Source organism: Protopterus annectens, chromosome 13.part0 (assembly GCF_019279795.1).
Source record: "Protopterus annectens isolate FY-2018-M chromosome 13.part0, PAN1.0, whole genome shotgun sequence".
Taxonomy (NCBI): Eukaryota; Metazoa; Chordata; order Ceratodontiformes; family Protopteridae; genus Protopterus; species Protopterus annectens.
In genome coordinates this window covers 433,683,410-433,699,267 of record NC_056747.1, presented here as the reverse complement: position 1 = coordinate 433,699,267, position 15,858 = coordinate 433,683,410, and positions in this window count along the sequence as shown.

Genomic DNA, 15,858 nt, shown 5'->3' with positions numbered 1-15,858 from the left:
GAAGAAACTATTGGAAAAGAGGGTAAAATCCCATGAGTGGAGGAGTTCCATGGTCAGCCTCAGTAAGAAGCTGAGAGCCCTTATAAGATCCTCCAAAACTAGGTACGGAAACAAAATCGCCACTGATTCAAGGGGCAACCACAAAGCATTCTATATCTATGTCAAGAATCTCAATGGCAACACCCAGATTTGAGTTAAAGCACAACGGCATGAAAATTACAGAACCAACTGATATTGCTAATGTCCTGGCAGATAGGTTCAGTGCTAACCTTACCCCCCCTCTCACCCCCTAAAGGGCGCTTATCTATACAGGAAGAATGCAGAGTCCCTGTAATCACAACTACACAGGTAAAAGCTACACTCTCTAAATCCAAAAACACAGCATCCATGGGACTTAACAACATCCCAGGCTGCATTTTACATGAACTTCAGAACGAACTGGCTCCCCACTTAAGCACCATGTTCAATCATAGTCTCACATAAGGCTTTCTGCCCACTGAATGGTGCACAGCAACAGTTATCCCACTCCACAAAGGGGGAGCCATGACTGATCCCGGGAACTATCGCACTATTAGCACGATGAGCCTGGTCTGTAAGGCCATGGAACGTATCATCATGGAACTCATAAACAAAGACATTGGTAAGCTCCAGACTCTGGACACCATGCAGTTTGGGTTTGTAAAAGACAGATCATGCCTCCTGAACCTGATCAACTTCTTTGAGGCAGTCACCAAAGCTGTAGATGAGGGTAAGGTGGTTCAAGCAGCCTATCTTGACGTCGGCAAGGCTTTCAACACCACCCCCCCATTCTGGAATTATAGCTAAACTCACTAAACTGGGTATAAATCCCTACGTCACAAGATGGGTTGCCAATTGGCTCACTAACAGAACCCACACTGCAAAAGTTGCAGACTGCAAATCTGACTTCATAGGTTCATAGTTTCATAGATTCAAACCAGTGACAAGTGGAGTACCACAGGGTTCAGTCCTGGGACCTCTCCTGTTTGGTATCTACTTCTCTGAAGCTATGTCAAACCCAGAGCTGCTGGACATGCTACACCTAAAGAAATCCCAATCCCTCTGAGCTACATGCTCTAGGGACCCAAACCTTGTCACCACAATAAACAGGACATGCTGGAGGAATAGACTCCAGTCCCAGAGACTTCCTATACTCTGGAACAAGCTACCCATCTATGTCAAACAAAATTCCTCATTAGCACTCTTCAAGAAAAATCTTGATAAGTGGATGGGAAATAGGAAATACACCCCAGGGATCACTTTGGTAGCTCTGCTCGACAGGGGCACAGGAAAATAACTTTCTTGGGTGGCGTAAGCCAGGGACCCTTGTTGGCTAGGCTTACTTAGGCCCTTGGACTGATAGCGTAGTACCTACCTATGAACCTATGTTTTTCCTCAGGTATTCAAAAAGACTCATCTATCTCTGAGCAGCTCATTTTATATTATATGATCACGTGTCATATGACCTAAAATGTTTGTACACATTTTTCATACATAAAACACTTTAAATGTAAAAATGATTTATAAGACCCCTACAAAACACACATAAAGAAACATATACGTGCATACCTAAGCCCATAAAATTTAAGTGTTACCTAAGAAAACCAGTTTCAAAATGTAAGCGTCATTTAAACCTGGGTAGTGATCAGCCCACAGTTTGTAAATCTATATACAACATCAGGTCACCACATCTTACATTATTTTTCATAATCTCAATTACACTACTTTTAAAAAGATGTTTTTATCTTTCTTTCTGTATGTGCTTATATAAGACATTATCCTCTGCCTGTCTACATATATCTGGAAGATGTTCATAAATTTAATTATCTGTTGCTGTTAGCAATATACAATGAAAGATATTTAACACATTTGGCTAAATAAACCATAGACCAGATTTATAAAGGTTACGGCAAAGTGTACACTATGTGCACATTTAGTGTAACCTTTCTTACTGAACAGACAGCACAGGCATCATTTGTATTGCAAGTGGCTGACACATTTACATAAAACTTTTTATATGTAACTGGATGTATAAAAACTAGTTTATTTGGTATATACTTATAAAAGTTATAATTATATAAAAAGGTTTGGTACCTTTCTTTCCTTATGGAACTCCAACACTTTTTTTGCTCTTTTAGAGAGTATGTTTTAATTTGGATGAATTTTTATACACAAACCTTGGATAAGAGTCAATAATATACTGCAACAAATGAAATCTTATTGAATGAAGTGAATAGTTATAAACTGATCTCTGTTGCAGAAAAGATTATTATGAAGGTTAAAATGAGTATATATGACATGCATTTAAACGGTCATATTAACAATGATCTTCTGATGTTTTTTCATCATGTATAAAAGATTTTTTTGATTTTATGTATGAAAAATGTATAATAACTGTTTAGGTCATGTGATATGTAATGATATGATATGAAACAAGATGCTCGGAAAGAGATGAATCTTTTTAAACACCTTAGGAAGCACAATAGTACTACAGCTTGTGATTGCATTTTACTGTCATTAAAGTTATTTATCATCCTGTGGTAATCCCTGAGCCAAGGCTATTCCAGTATCCTGATAATTTTTTTCTAACTTGGAGTTCTACCTGTTTTGAATTACCCATAATTTGTTTAATCTATAAATTGTTCCAAGGATTTATCTTGACTCATGAAAACATCTGGTATGCTGATGTCTGGACCGGCTGTTTCAAGTCATTTGGAATTAGTTACCTTCTGTAGTTTAATCATCTAATTCCAAGGCCTATTTCAAGATGTCAGCCAAGCATATACTAAACTATTTAGTGATTATGATTTTGCATTTTTTCAAAATATTTATTATTTACTTAGTTTGCTATAATTATGTTATTTTAATCTTCCATTTTAGTATATGTTGTCATTTTTTTTTAATCTATGAGATGCTTAGATTTAAGAGTTTAAATGCATGTATATCACTTACACACTTACATTCATATGTGCATACATGCATACATAAATCAATATAAATAATAAGTCATTATGGTGACTGGGACCAGTGCAGTTCATTTACACCTCACTGCATTAGTCCACCAAACCTCATCACTATTCTGCACCACAACACTAGTGCTGCCGGCAAAAGCAACACTTTATAGCAATTCAAGTGGTGTTGGCGGAGTGCAAAGCTCTAGTATAACTAAATTATATGCAGTTTGTAGAATGGCTGAAACAAGTATAATAACATCACTGACATTTATTTTTGGTTTCAGCCTGTAATCTATATCTTCTGAATGCCTGGGGAGGGCAGAGTTTGGAAGGGATCTTAAACCAAGCAAATGTTATTTGATCGACTCATTGGAAACCACACAAATTGACTGGAACACAGTGCACTGTATCTGTGAAGTCTTTTTTCCTTACATGTTTTAGGATCAAACTGTTCTGATTAAAACAGATGTTACTGTAACCATCTATTATACAAATCAGCAGGAGCACAATGTCATCAAGTCTCTGCAGACAGAATACACTGCTGGGATTACAGAAAGAATGCAGCTATCTATGATATAAACATCAGGCAATAAGGAACACTAGCAGATGTTTGTTGAGTCAAAACATCTGTCATTATCCAGCTGCATGAAGAATCAGCATCAGGCAAGTGAAGCTATTATTTTAATAAAGAATACTAGATTACGTTATAAAATGCAGATTTCAATAAATTCCCCACATGGATCATGAAATCCCTTGTTTCAAACCAGCCGTACTAGTCAGTAGCTGCAAAATGCTTTGCATTCTTTTGCTTTATCTTTTACATGCATCATACCAATGGTGACTAGACTGAGTAATATGTAGGTAAGATGCATGCGAAAAAGGTATATCAATTTGTTCTTCCTCATATCCTGGGGCTGTGGTGGTGAAACGGACTGCCATAAGATGTACGTATATATGTACTGAGTAACCAACATGGACCAGAGGCAAGATATTGCATAAAGCACAAACATTTTTCCATATGCATATTAAATTCATTACTGAAGTTGCATATTTATCATTCAAGAAGATGTATGCGCTTTTATGAGACAAATAATTAATGTGAAAGCGTGCAGGCAATTACAAAATATTAATGGTATGTCTATGTTGCTTTGCATTAAAACAAGTTAAGATTGAATATTTATCACAGAGGCAGAAACATTTCTATTGTTTTATAGGGTGATAAATAGAATTAAATCACTTACATGAGTAGTTATTTAAAGGCAGTTTAGGCACTGTGATCTAAAGTCAGGATAAAGTGAACATTTATTTTTAGATAGCTGGAGCTAATTTTGAGAAAGTCTGTTGTGAACAGAAAAAGGGAATCTTTTTATGGAATGTGATCTTACATTTTAGGAACATAATGAGAAATAAAAGATAACGGCTTATGTTTCTGATCTAAAATGTGGGGCATAGTTCCAATGCTGCATCTAAAAATGAAGGTTTCAAGTAAAATAAATCCGTCTCTTCTGTGACAGTTAAGATATTTGACAATTTTAGTCACACACAGTGATGCATGTCTCCATTCTGCCAGGAAAAAAATACCTTCGGTGTTTGTTCAGAGATATCCATTTTAAGGGGACGATTTGTAAGATAATTAAAGGAAGGGCATATTTCAGGCTTGGAATCAAGATTTTAACGAATAATAACCATAATTCATGCTTTAGTAGGTATGTGTTTCTGTATGGTATTAGCAGCTCATTTGTGATATTTGAACATATAAAGGATTGAAAGGGGCTACTGTGGTTTCAAACAGCACTGACCAGAGTTTCTGATGTATTTATTGTCGGTTTGTTAGACTGTAACCAAGTTTGTATACAACTCTACATTTTTCCAAGTCTTTTTCTATAGTGTTAGAAATGTTAATTTGGAAAGATGCAGGGTGTATAGTGTGTAAAGGGTACTTATGATAAGGTTTTAGGGTGCATTCAGCAAGACACACAACATAACCAGGGTGAGTTAAATATCACAGAATGATTAGCCTGGTACAGCCCAGTGGTGCTTTAATGTGCATTGCTGCTGCCATAGTGTAAACATGCTGCGATAAGGGCTGAAAACAAAATGATAGTAGCCGTGCTAATGGGAGGCAGGTCACTACACTAGCAGCTGGATTATATAGGGTCACGTTATCAAGATGGGAAGTACAGTAAGGTGGTTTGCTTGATTCTGTACATATGCACGTGTGACAAAGCACATCATGCCAGAAATACAGGCACTGTGAGCAGGCAAATGTCATCAACGAAAAGAGAAGGAAAGGAGGAGACAGGACAGCTGGAAGAAGAGTGCGAAGAGAGGAAAATACAGGCAATCTGAAAAGAAGAGGAGGGTATGATGGGTGTTCTTTAAGGAACAGGAGCACCATTTTCATTTTTTTTAAGAAGAGAAGGTAGCAAAAAAACATGTAAGGGATAGGAAAGAGGGAACAGGGGTGGTATTTACTAGAAACAGATAAACTACCCTAAAATGAAGACACAGAAAGGCAGGGAAGGTATAGGGGTGAGATGAAGAAAGTCAGAGGAAGGACTCTTGGTGAATGAAGAGTTTTGGACTACAAACAGGTTATGAGGTGTGACACACACAAGAAAGGGGGAAACCATGATGGGTGTATAGGGTTGGCATTGTGGCTCCAACAGACTGGCCCTAAGGAGAACCCCCACAGAAGTCAGTCACCACTGTGTCTGTCATCAGGGTAGAACCTGCCTCTAGTGGTTCAATGGAAGAGGCTTACTGGCCACAAATGTCTATCAGATACAGAAGGAGATGAGATACAGTGCCAGTTCAGACTTGTTATGCAGTCATCAGCTGTAGTATATGCTGCTGAGTAACCCAGGGGACCCTTCTGCAAAGCTACCAGGTAAGAACCCTTCCACTCCCCCTCCTGAAGGGTGACTATGAATGCCACTGTTGAGTCTTCTACCTCACCTTTTTCCTGGGCCTTCATCCTCCCGCAGAAAGGCAGGTCAATGATCTGCTGGTGACCCAGTGAGAGGCATGTTGGCCTCTGGCATATATGTTTATGTATATATGTTTATGTGTGTGTGTGTGTGTGTGTGTGTGTGTGTGTGTGTGTATATATATATATATATATATATACACACACACACACACACACACACACACACACACACACACACACACACACACACACACACACATATATAAATGCATTTACTTGTACTATAAATGATATATAACAACCTACAGCACTTACATTACCATCAGGAATGCCTGTCCTGTCTCTTCGCACAGGCCCTCAAAAATGTTGTATTCCTTTCCTCAGCTTCTGTCTCCTACAGGCAGAGCAGAACACAGTGGCACCTCTTCAGGTACCTGTGCTGACATTGCTTACTACACTAGGTGATGTCAGTGGCATCACTCACCGCTCTGGTAAGCTGACACCAGGCATCAGTCTTACAGATGGAGTCCTGATAGACTCACATCAATTTCTCACACTACTCTCTGAACACAAGGTACAGAATGATTTTCATTTCCCTCCTGTACCAGACAGGAGCCCTACTACAACTAATGTTTATTCTTCATGTGAGAACAAGGTAAAAAATGATAACCACCTCACAAGGCCATATATTAGGACAAAGCAGCAAACTAGTAGCACAGAAAAGTGGCACAATGAGGTATACAGTATCTGTCCACAAGTGTAGTGTACATATTAACTCCCACATAATATCTGTCCACAAGTGTAGTGTACACATGAACTCCCACATAGTATCTGTACATAAGTATAGTGTACACATGAACTCCCACATAGTATCTGTTCACAACTATAGTGTGCACATTTACTCTCATATAGTATCTGTCCACAAGTACAGTGTGTACATGAACTCCCACATAGTATCTGTTCACAAGTATAGTATACACATGAACTCCCACATAGTATCTGTCCACAAGTGTAGTGTACACATGAACTCTCACATAGTATCTGTCCACAATTATAATGTGCACATGAAGTCCCACACAGTATCTGTTCACAAGTGGTGTACACATGATCTCCCACATAGCATTTGTTCATAAGTATAATGTACACATGAACTTCCACATAGTATATGTCCACAAGCATAATGTAAACATGAACTTCCAACCTAGGAAAGGGAATGGATGGTGATACTGACTGTGGCTGACAGCATATTGTGTTACGACAAAAGTTCAAAAATAATCATGCTAAATCATGTCATTAGCATAAAAACTTTTCTTTGGGGTCTATTTTAGTAAAATAAAAACAGAGGCTGCCCTACTACGGGATCCCATGTTACAAGCAATGTAGGAACTAGAATACAGAACTGGATAATGGATATTATGGCCATAGGGGTATACTGACAAGGATAAAACAACTGGCAATGCACTATAGGACTGCAGAATGCACAGAAAAGTGGGCACATAAACAAAAGGAACAGATAATAGCAGTGGATTTGTGGGTTAAAGAGCACAATGGCATATCAGGTTACTATCCTACTGTTGGGGGGGGGGGCTCACCCTCTCAGTGTGCAGAGCACAAGTACATGACAGGCTACTGTGCTACTGGTTTAGGTCTCATCCTGATATATTGTACTATCTGCACATGGACTCTTATGCATGCCATATGTGATAATAGGCCTCCTGCAGAGGAGTTTCCTTACACACTCTCAGCACAATGTTGCCAGATGCTGGGCAGTCATACTATGCCCTTTAGCTGTCTTTAGTATGACACAGGGTGTGAATTTTGACAGCACAGTTGTTAAATAAAGATAGAATGACAGTGCTCTCAGCATTGGTGTCTGGCAAAGAAAGACATGCATGCACCTGTACTGATGTAATTGTGCTGCTCGTAGGGAACTTCGATGAGTGTGGCAAATGGTCTTCTATATCCACTGTAGAGACACCACACTAGGGTAGCTGCTCTGGATCCTACAGTTTCATGTCATTCCTATCCAATGCTGGCCTATTGAGTACAAAACCTTTCGAAGGCCATCCACAGGATAATAGACACTGGCCATCTATTGTCTCTCAACATGACAAGGGTAGTGGAGTTCACATACACAACCCTGCAGTGCTACACCATCCACTGGATAGAATTCTTCCAGATTTGATGCAACAGTACCAAACAATGCACCAAGACAATGCTTATACCAAGGAAATTCCACCTTCACCTGGGAAGATGTGATCCCTGACTCCTGCAACTGTGTAGCTATGTGACAGACAATCATGTCCACCTCCCATATCCCTCTCACCACATCAGCACTGCTGTCGTCTAACCATGTGCCCCACCCACTCTGAGCAGATGGTGATGAATGTGCCTTGTCCTTCCCTCTGGCCTTTGTGAGCATGGCAATGTCTGATGCAGTGTGGCCAGAAAGTACACTGTTCTGCATGGTCTGGGAATGTAACTGAATGCAGCAGTATTATTCAGTGTTCCTCATCTCATAGCCCATAAGCTATAGCCCAGATGCTGCCACTTTTCCAGTATCCAGTGTTGTTACATACTGTGCATGCCTCCACCTCACATGGAGTACCACTGCAGCTTACTATTCTGATAACGTCTCACCCAACTCCTCCTCCACCAACAATGTCACAGGTCTGACTGACAGTACTACAATGGTCTCACTTTGTTTTCCTAATGTGAAATGGTGTGGAGAACAAATATTTTACTACAGGTCTCTGGTACATAATGAAGTGTATCACCAGACATGTTTAATATGTCCAAACACATCTCCTATAATGTTCTGTGTTTGTGACAGCTTTATGTTGTATGCCACCTCAACCATGGTCTGGGTGCTATAGATCTGGGTTATCAGCTATGTTTCCAAATTTAATTTGTCATCACCTGCAATACGCATTACTGGACACCATTTCAAGTAGCTTGCTGCCAACTGACTGACATTGATTGTACTTACCAGCTAGATGACCCTGTGAAAAGTCACCCAACATGTATTGCTAGTACAGGCCAGACATATACCCAGTGTAGGAAAAAGGGTAATAAGATGGGCAGCACACAGACACATTGCATATAACACCCTGTGTATTTCAAAACACTTAGCAGTTGGAATGAAAGCCCTTCCAGCTGATGTACAGGACACCATATGGTGTTTGTGGTACCTTAATAACGTGGCTCCAGTCAGTGACATGCAGAACCTCAGGAAAGTGGGCTATGTCACAGAATGCCCACATAGTGGTGATTCTCTCCTCTGCTGTTTCCAAAGCAAATGTTATGCTCTTCTACCTGCTGTGATATTACATCAAAGAAATACTGTATGATTCTCAAGACCAAAAGGTGAACTAATGTATCCCAGGTGCACACTGCAAAGTCCTCAGAGCAAAAAAGTTAATGTTACTAAAATCTTCATATACAGTGAGACTGGTATTTAGTGCAACCCCTTTGTTCCACATGAGAATGGCACATCAACTAACTCCTGTATGTTATTCTACTGCATTAATCCTCCCCATTGTGGCCTCTGTAGTTGCATCCAAGGGGTGAGGTGCAATGAGGGGTGTGGCACCTCGTCTCCACCTCTGTGGCAGGTCAGCTAGGCCCACCACCCTTTCCCACTTTAGACAATTCCCTCCAATGCACCATCCTCAACCTCCACCATGGATCACCATGAGAAGCATGAGAAGTTCCCATGTAACCAACCATCCCTCCCCTGCTGCTCTGTCGGTCACCCCACACTGATACTTGAAAACGGTGTGAGTATAGTAATTCTAGATAATAAAGAAAAGGGGAGGTGAGGGGCATTTTTCAGTACTTGTATTATTTATATATGATGGGGCATATAGACAGACAGGTGGTATTTTATATATATATTCGAAAGACAAAATCCAGGAGAGATGGGGTTGGGCAGTCAGGTAAGGAACTCATTGGAAGAAACTATGAAGAGAAGTAAGTGAAAAGGGAGGGTCAGTGTTAGATGGGGTAGTTACAGAAGGAAAAGGGCCAAGGGCAATGAGGAATAGCTGAGAGTCATGGAGATTTATATTATATATATATATATATATATATATAAATGAAATGTATACACACACATACATACATCAAGTGGGGAGGTGATTTTTGCAGGTTATAGGAATACTTGGCAGGCAGGTATTTCATGTTCAAATATAGGATAGAATACACATAGCAACTTTGTAATTTCAAAATAGAAGTAGAGTTGTTGTCCAAACTTAAAACATCACCCTCTAAGATGTAGGATTATTATTTACATGATCCACACTTGGTGGTACCTAGTTAGGCTACATTATTTATATATTTCGTGTGTGTGTACATGGATGTGATTGAACACACACAAATGTGTATAACAAGAAACTGTTCCCAGATATCAACTAATCCAAATTAGAAATCTGGTGAAAGTCATAATTTCTTTGCATTGTGTATGTACTTAGTAAATAGGATTGTTTCCAGTCCACATGGGTTTAGAGAAGAGCAGCATAAAAATGTTTTTTTTATAGAGCAAAGAATTAAAAATGAACACAAAGTGGACTGAAGTCAGTTTATCGAACCTTGTTAAAAAGACACTTCCCCAGTTACGAATATTGCCTAATACTACAGGCCTGCTTTTGAGAGACAAGAGCTGTGAATATGTAACTCAAATGTCACAATGTCAACTGTCATGCCAAATAGTTTTATATCTGAGGTAACATCAATAATGGTGTTATTTAAGGAAGATATTTTAAAGTTTTGTTTTTCATGGAAATGGGATTTTGGAAAAATAAAGAGACAGATATATATATTTTTTTGATCTAGCAGCAGTTTTTTTTATCCCGTAGCCGACTTAAAACAAAGTTAATGGCTTTTAGAGTAATTCTTTGAAAATGGATTAGGTTGTTGAAAATCCATATTAGGGTACAAGCATCAGCATACTGCATGAGGAAAGCTCGCTGAGAGGATTTATATAAATTGTTAGTGATATACTGAAGAGTAGAGGGCTAAAAAAGGAGCCCTGTGTCATGCCAGTATTGAGAGGAAGTAAGGGAGATAAGGGGCGCACCATTTAACAGTCTGGTATTTACTGGTCAAATAGTTGTTAAATCATAGTAGTGTGGACTGTGATAGCCCTAATTAAGATAGTTGACAGAGGAGTTTGCGGTAAGAGACTAGATCGAAAGCTTTAGACAGGTCAAAGAATACAGAGGAAATTAGTTTGCCTTTGTCTCCATCTTTGTGAATGGTATCTGTGAAGGTTAATAAAATTAATAAGGCCATGGTAGTGTTATGGGCGTATCTAAAACTATGTTGTGTGGGGAATAGGATAATATGTGTTTAAGCAGTTGCTTGTGAACACACTTGCCCAAAAGTTTTGACAAAGGGGATAATATGGCATATGGCAAAAGGCCTGAAACTGGTTTTATCAGATGAGGTTCCTCCTTTATAAAGGGAGATGTTAAAGAATTTTTTTCCATTGAGAAGGAAAGTATGATTTCTTGACAGATCTATTAACTGTGACAGACATGGGATAGGTTATGGAACTAGTATTTAGTTTGAGGTATTTTGCTGATTAGCTTGTCTGCTGAAGGGGAAGAGAGTTTCAGTTTTAGGAGTAGCGATTTGATGTAGGGGGTCTGTATGTGTTTTAGGGTGAAACAGTGGGTGCTTGCTGTCCGAGGAGAAGGCACGTTAAGATTATTATGTGGAAAATCTTTAGTAAGGACTTTAATGCTTTCTATAAAATGTGTGTTAAATTGAGCAGTTATTTCAAAGGGAATGTTATGTGGGGCAGGATTATAAGTGGTGATTGTTGCAGGATGGAGTATATTATTAACAGAAGGCCAAAAGTTTTGAGGGTTAGAACATTGATTTAGTAAAAGGTTACTGCAGTAAAGTTTCTTGTCAGCATTAATTTGTCCTTTAGTAAGGTTATATAATTCTTAAAAGTGTTGCACGTTTTGGAAAAATTACAATAAAATATTTTACATTGAATACATAATTACATAAATATTGCTCTTATAAACTTAGAAAGTTGCTAGAATAACAGATTTTTTGTTAGCATGCACTTTCAGAAGGATGTGAAGTCTGAAACTCAAATATCTGTTGTTATTTCATGACTTCAGTCCTCAGTGGTTGTCAGAAAACAAATTTTATGAGGAAGAGACCAAAAATATGAGGCAAAAATGTGGACGTTCTGCAAAAATCTGGACAGTTGAGAGGTAGTGTCTTTTTAAAGTTCTCACTGTGGTCTCACTTCTTATGTGACCTAACTAAGGTAGTAAGGAATAAGGGACAGTAACACCATTTGGTGATTTCTGTCAGATACAAACCTTCCACTGTTAAAGCAATTGTTCTTAACTATTTTTATGAATGTAGCATAATGCAAGTTCCAGATTTGGAAAACTTAAATGAAATATTTTGCTGTATGCTCTCTTGCTTATATTGTTAATAAATATATACTGGCTATAAATATTATTTCTTTTGTTTGTGATATTATACCTTAGATTACTTAGAGTTTGTGTTTTGTCAGAGACTGCAACTTTTTTATGTTTATTTTGAACCTTTGGCCTTTTGTTTAGCTGTAAGACTATATGCATTGAATTTATGAATGCCATGTCAGGAAGATCACTAAACTTGCTGACTGACATAGAAAATATTATAGTATAATTTAAAATAGTGTTCCTACCAGAAAGACAAACATAACTAGCATTGTTCAGTGCTCTCTGGCATCAGAAATGGAACACAGTCCTGTCTAGATGATACATTTACTTTAAGATTACTTGGTCTATTGTATTTTTCTTTCTTTGGGAGGGGAGGTGTTGCTTTAAAAAAAAAATCAAAATCCATTACAAATGTACTTTAGTGGAGCATAATGAAACCAGGGAAACTAATTTGTTGAAAGAATCATTATTTTGCATTTTTAAGCTTTGTTAAGACACTATATATCCCTCCATCCTCAGTTAATGTGCTAAATTTCATGCTGATACTGCAAGGGACTACTCCGGAAATAATCTGATGCTCTATAAATTTTCATGCTGATAATGCAAGGGACTACTCCAGAAATAACTTGATCCTTATGTGTGATCTGTCGTAGAACTGGAAAAGTAGATACTATTACACATGTATGATGACAGCTGCTATTGCCAACCTCTCTGGGCTAATTATTACACTTATAAGACCAAATTCATAAAAAGATTAAGGGGCCCTTCCTGAATGTTTTCCTAACAAAAATTAAAAATAAACATAAAAAAAAAATGAAATATCAAAAAAGGCATAGATGTCTCAAACAATAAATATGTTACAGCTCCCAAAGTGATCATTGTCTCGTATTTTCTCAGCAGTCTTTCTTATTCAGTAAGACAACACTTACCTATGTGACTGGAGTGTTGTTTCCAAAAAGAATAGAAACTGCTTTACATTTAAAATGGACTCTGGTGACTGGGATCTGGCCTTTATAAGAAGGGATATAATAACTGCCTTTGATCCCTTCTGCGTATTCTAATCCTTATTTGAGCTAAGACATACCCCCAGTGGTGGCTCATGCTGTTGGACTGCAGGACTGCAGCTCCCCCAGCTCTAAAAGGAAAAGAAAAACAAAATAAAAAAATAATTGGCGAGTCCCAGAACTTTGCGCATGCATGCTCAGCATTCCCGAACTCCATGCATGCGTGCAGGAATCTAGACTGCTGTTTAGCCAGTCTGGATTAGGAAAGAAGGCATCAGACTACCGATGACCCAGACGTCTATGCAGTTACAACTGCATACACTGGAAGGGGATCGGACTGCAACGTCTGCAAGCTGGATAGCTATAGCTGCTCTCATGGGACTGCAACGTCTGTAGGCAGGACTTTTGTATTTCAGCAGAGCTGGGACTTGTATTGCAAATGGCTGGGACTTTGAAGTTGCAGCAGGAAGAGGTTTTTCAGACAAAGCTGGGACAGATTCCAAACTCAGGTACTGTGTGTGTGTGTGTGTGTGTGTGTGTGTGTGTGTGTGTGTGTGTGTGTGTGTGTGTGTGTGTGTGTGTGTGTGTAATGCCCCATTAAATATAGCTGGTGGCTTGAGAGAATAACTCCGGCTCAAGCCCTGTACCTTGGGTGCAGGTAGCAAGAGCCTGAATTCCCTACCCACCACCACTTGTGAAAACTATACAGATGTTTGCCTCATAAGTTTGTTCTGTTCCTCATAAAATCTGTGGTTTTCTAGATTTTGAATTCACTAAATAATGATAGACATTTGAATTTCAGCCTTCATATTTTTCAGAAAGTACATGGTAACACAAAACCTTTTATTGTAGCAATTGTCTAAGTTTATAAGAACAATATTTGAAATTTGTCCCTATTTTTGGGGCTGTTTGCCCCCATTATTGGCTTTGTCCAGGATATTTTTGTGCTGAGGTTGAGAGCTATGGTGAGAACTGAATTCACTGAATATGTTTGGGGGCTGTATTACCCCATTATTGGTTTTGTCCAAGTGTTTTGTGCTAAGAGGTTGAGAGGTATGGTGAGAACTGAATTCACTAAATGGTAGTCATTTAAATTTCAGTCATTCATTCTTTCAAGAAACAGCTGATTTGGCATAGTGGTATATTGCTCTGACTGTAGTTCACAAGGTTCTGGGTTCAAGATGTGGCAGTGAAATGCATGGTGGTAACACAGCATTTTATTCTAGCAACTTTTCAAGATTATACAAGCGATTTTTAAAATGTATCCCTGGTTTTTGGGCTTTTGTTCCCCCCAATAAATTTTGGCTTTTTCCAGATTTCTTGTGCTGCAAAGTTGAGTGGATTTTACAAGGAGCTGAGAGCTTCAGGTGAAGAGAAGTTTAGTGCTGTTTATGCTAAGTCTACTTGCATTGTTAACAGCACAACAGGTAGTCTACTTGGTTTTGATGCAGAAGGCTGTGGGTTCTACTCCCACAGTGTGTAGATGCATTGCTGATACTGTACTGTATTGTACTTTTAAAGAGGGTGGATGCTGCCGTCCTAAGAATGTCCTCTTTGGTGGAGATACCTAGTAACTATGAACTTGTTATCAGTTTGCCATCCATTCCATATTGCAATAGTACAAGCTTATCATTTTTTTAATGTAACATAGGCAATTTATTCCTCAAAGGCAACAGGCACTTTATTTGAAGATAAAACAATGAAATATAAAGTTGTTTGCTACCTCTTCATTAGTTACAGATCTCTTTAATGTGGAATTATTTAGATGACTTTTACTTCTGCAGAGATTGTGTATATTTACTGATACTGGTGGATTGTAGAAGTTTAAGTAGACTTTTATGATGGAAATGTTCTGAATTGGGCAGTTTTGTCATTATTGGTGCATGCATTTTGTTTCATTGTTTACTGGAAAAATGTTCAAAACAATACATTTTAAATGCCTCTAACAACTATACTGTATTACACAATGAATATAATTTAATACAATCAGGAAGGTGAATCAAAGAACACATGTATGTTTCGTGTGCAAGGGGCCTAAGATTTAAAAACAGCCCAAAGTTAATCTTTATCTGCCACTGGCCAAATGTATTTTCTTTGAATGTGGGTTTCAATGCTGTTTCAATTAATGTGAATTTCAAGGGCAGATACGTTGTAATGCTAAGTCTATTTTCATTGGGAGACTGCATTGCTTTGTGTAGCAGATGTCCATTAGTGTTTGTGCTGCAAAATGTAAAATAAAACTTTTAAATGAAATCTAAATCATCGTAGAAGTAAGGCAGTATGCACATTACAGTGTTTATGGAAAATGGGACAAAACAGCAAAGTAATGGGACAGTGGAATGGCTGCAGGGGGGAGGCTCCATTCGACCATGATTTTGTGAGGGGGGGCAGCTGAACTATACCTCTCAACTGAATGAATGGATTTTTGCTTCTTATTTTTGATGTGTTTCTCATAAAAGTTGTGGTTTTCTGGCAAATCATTTAGGAATTAAGTC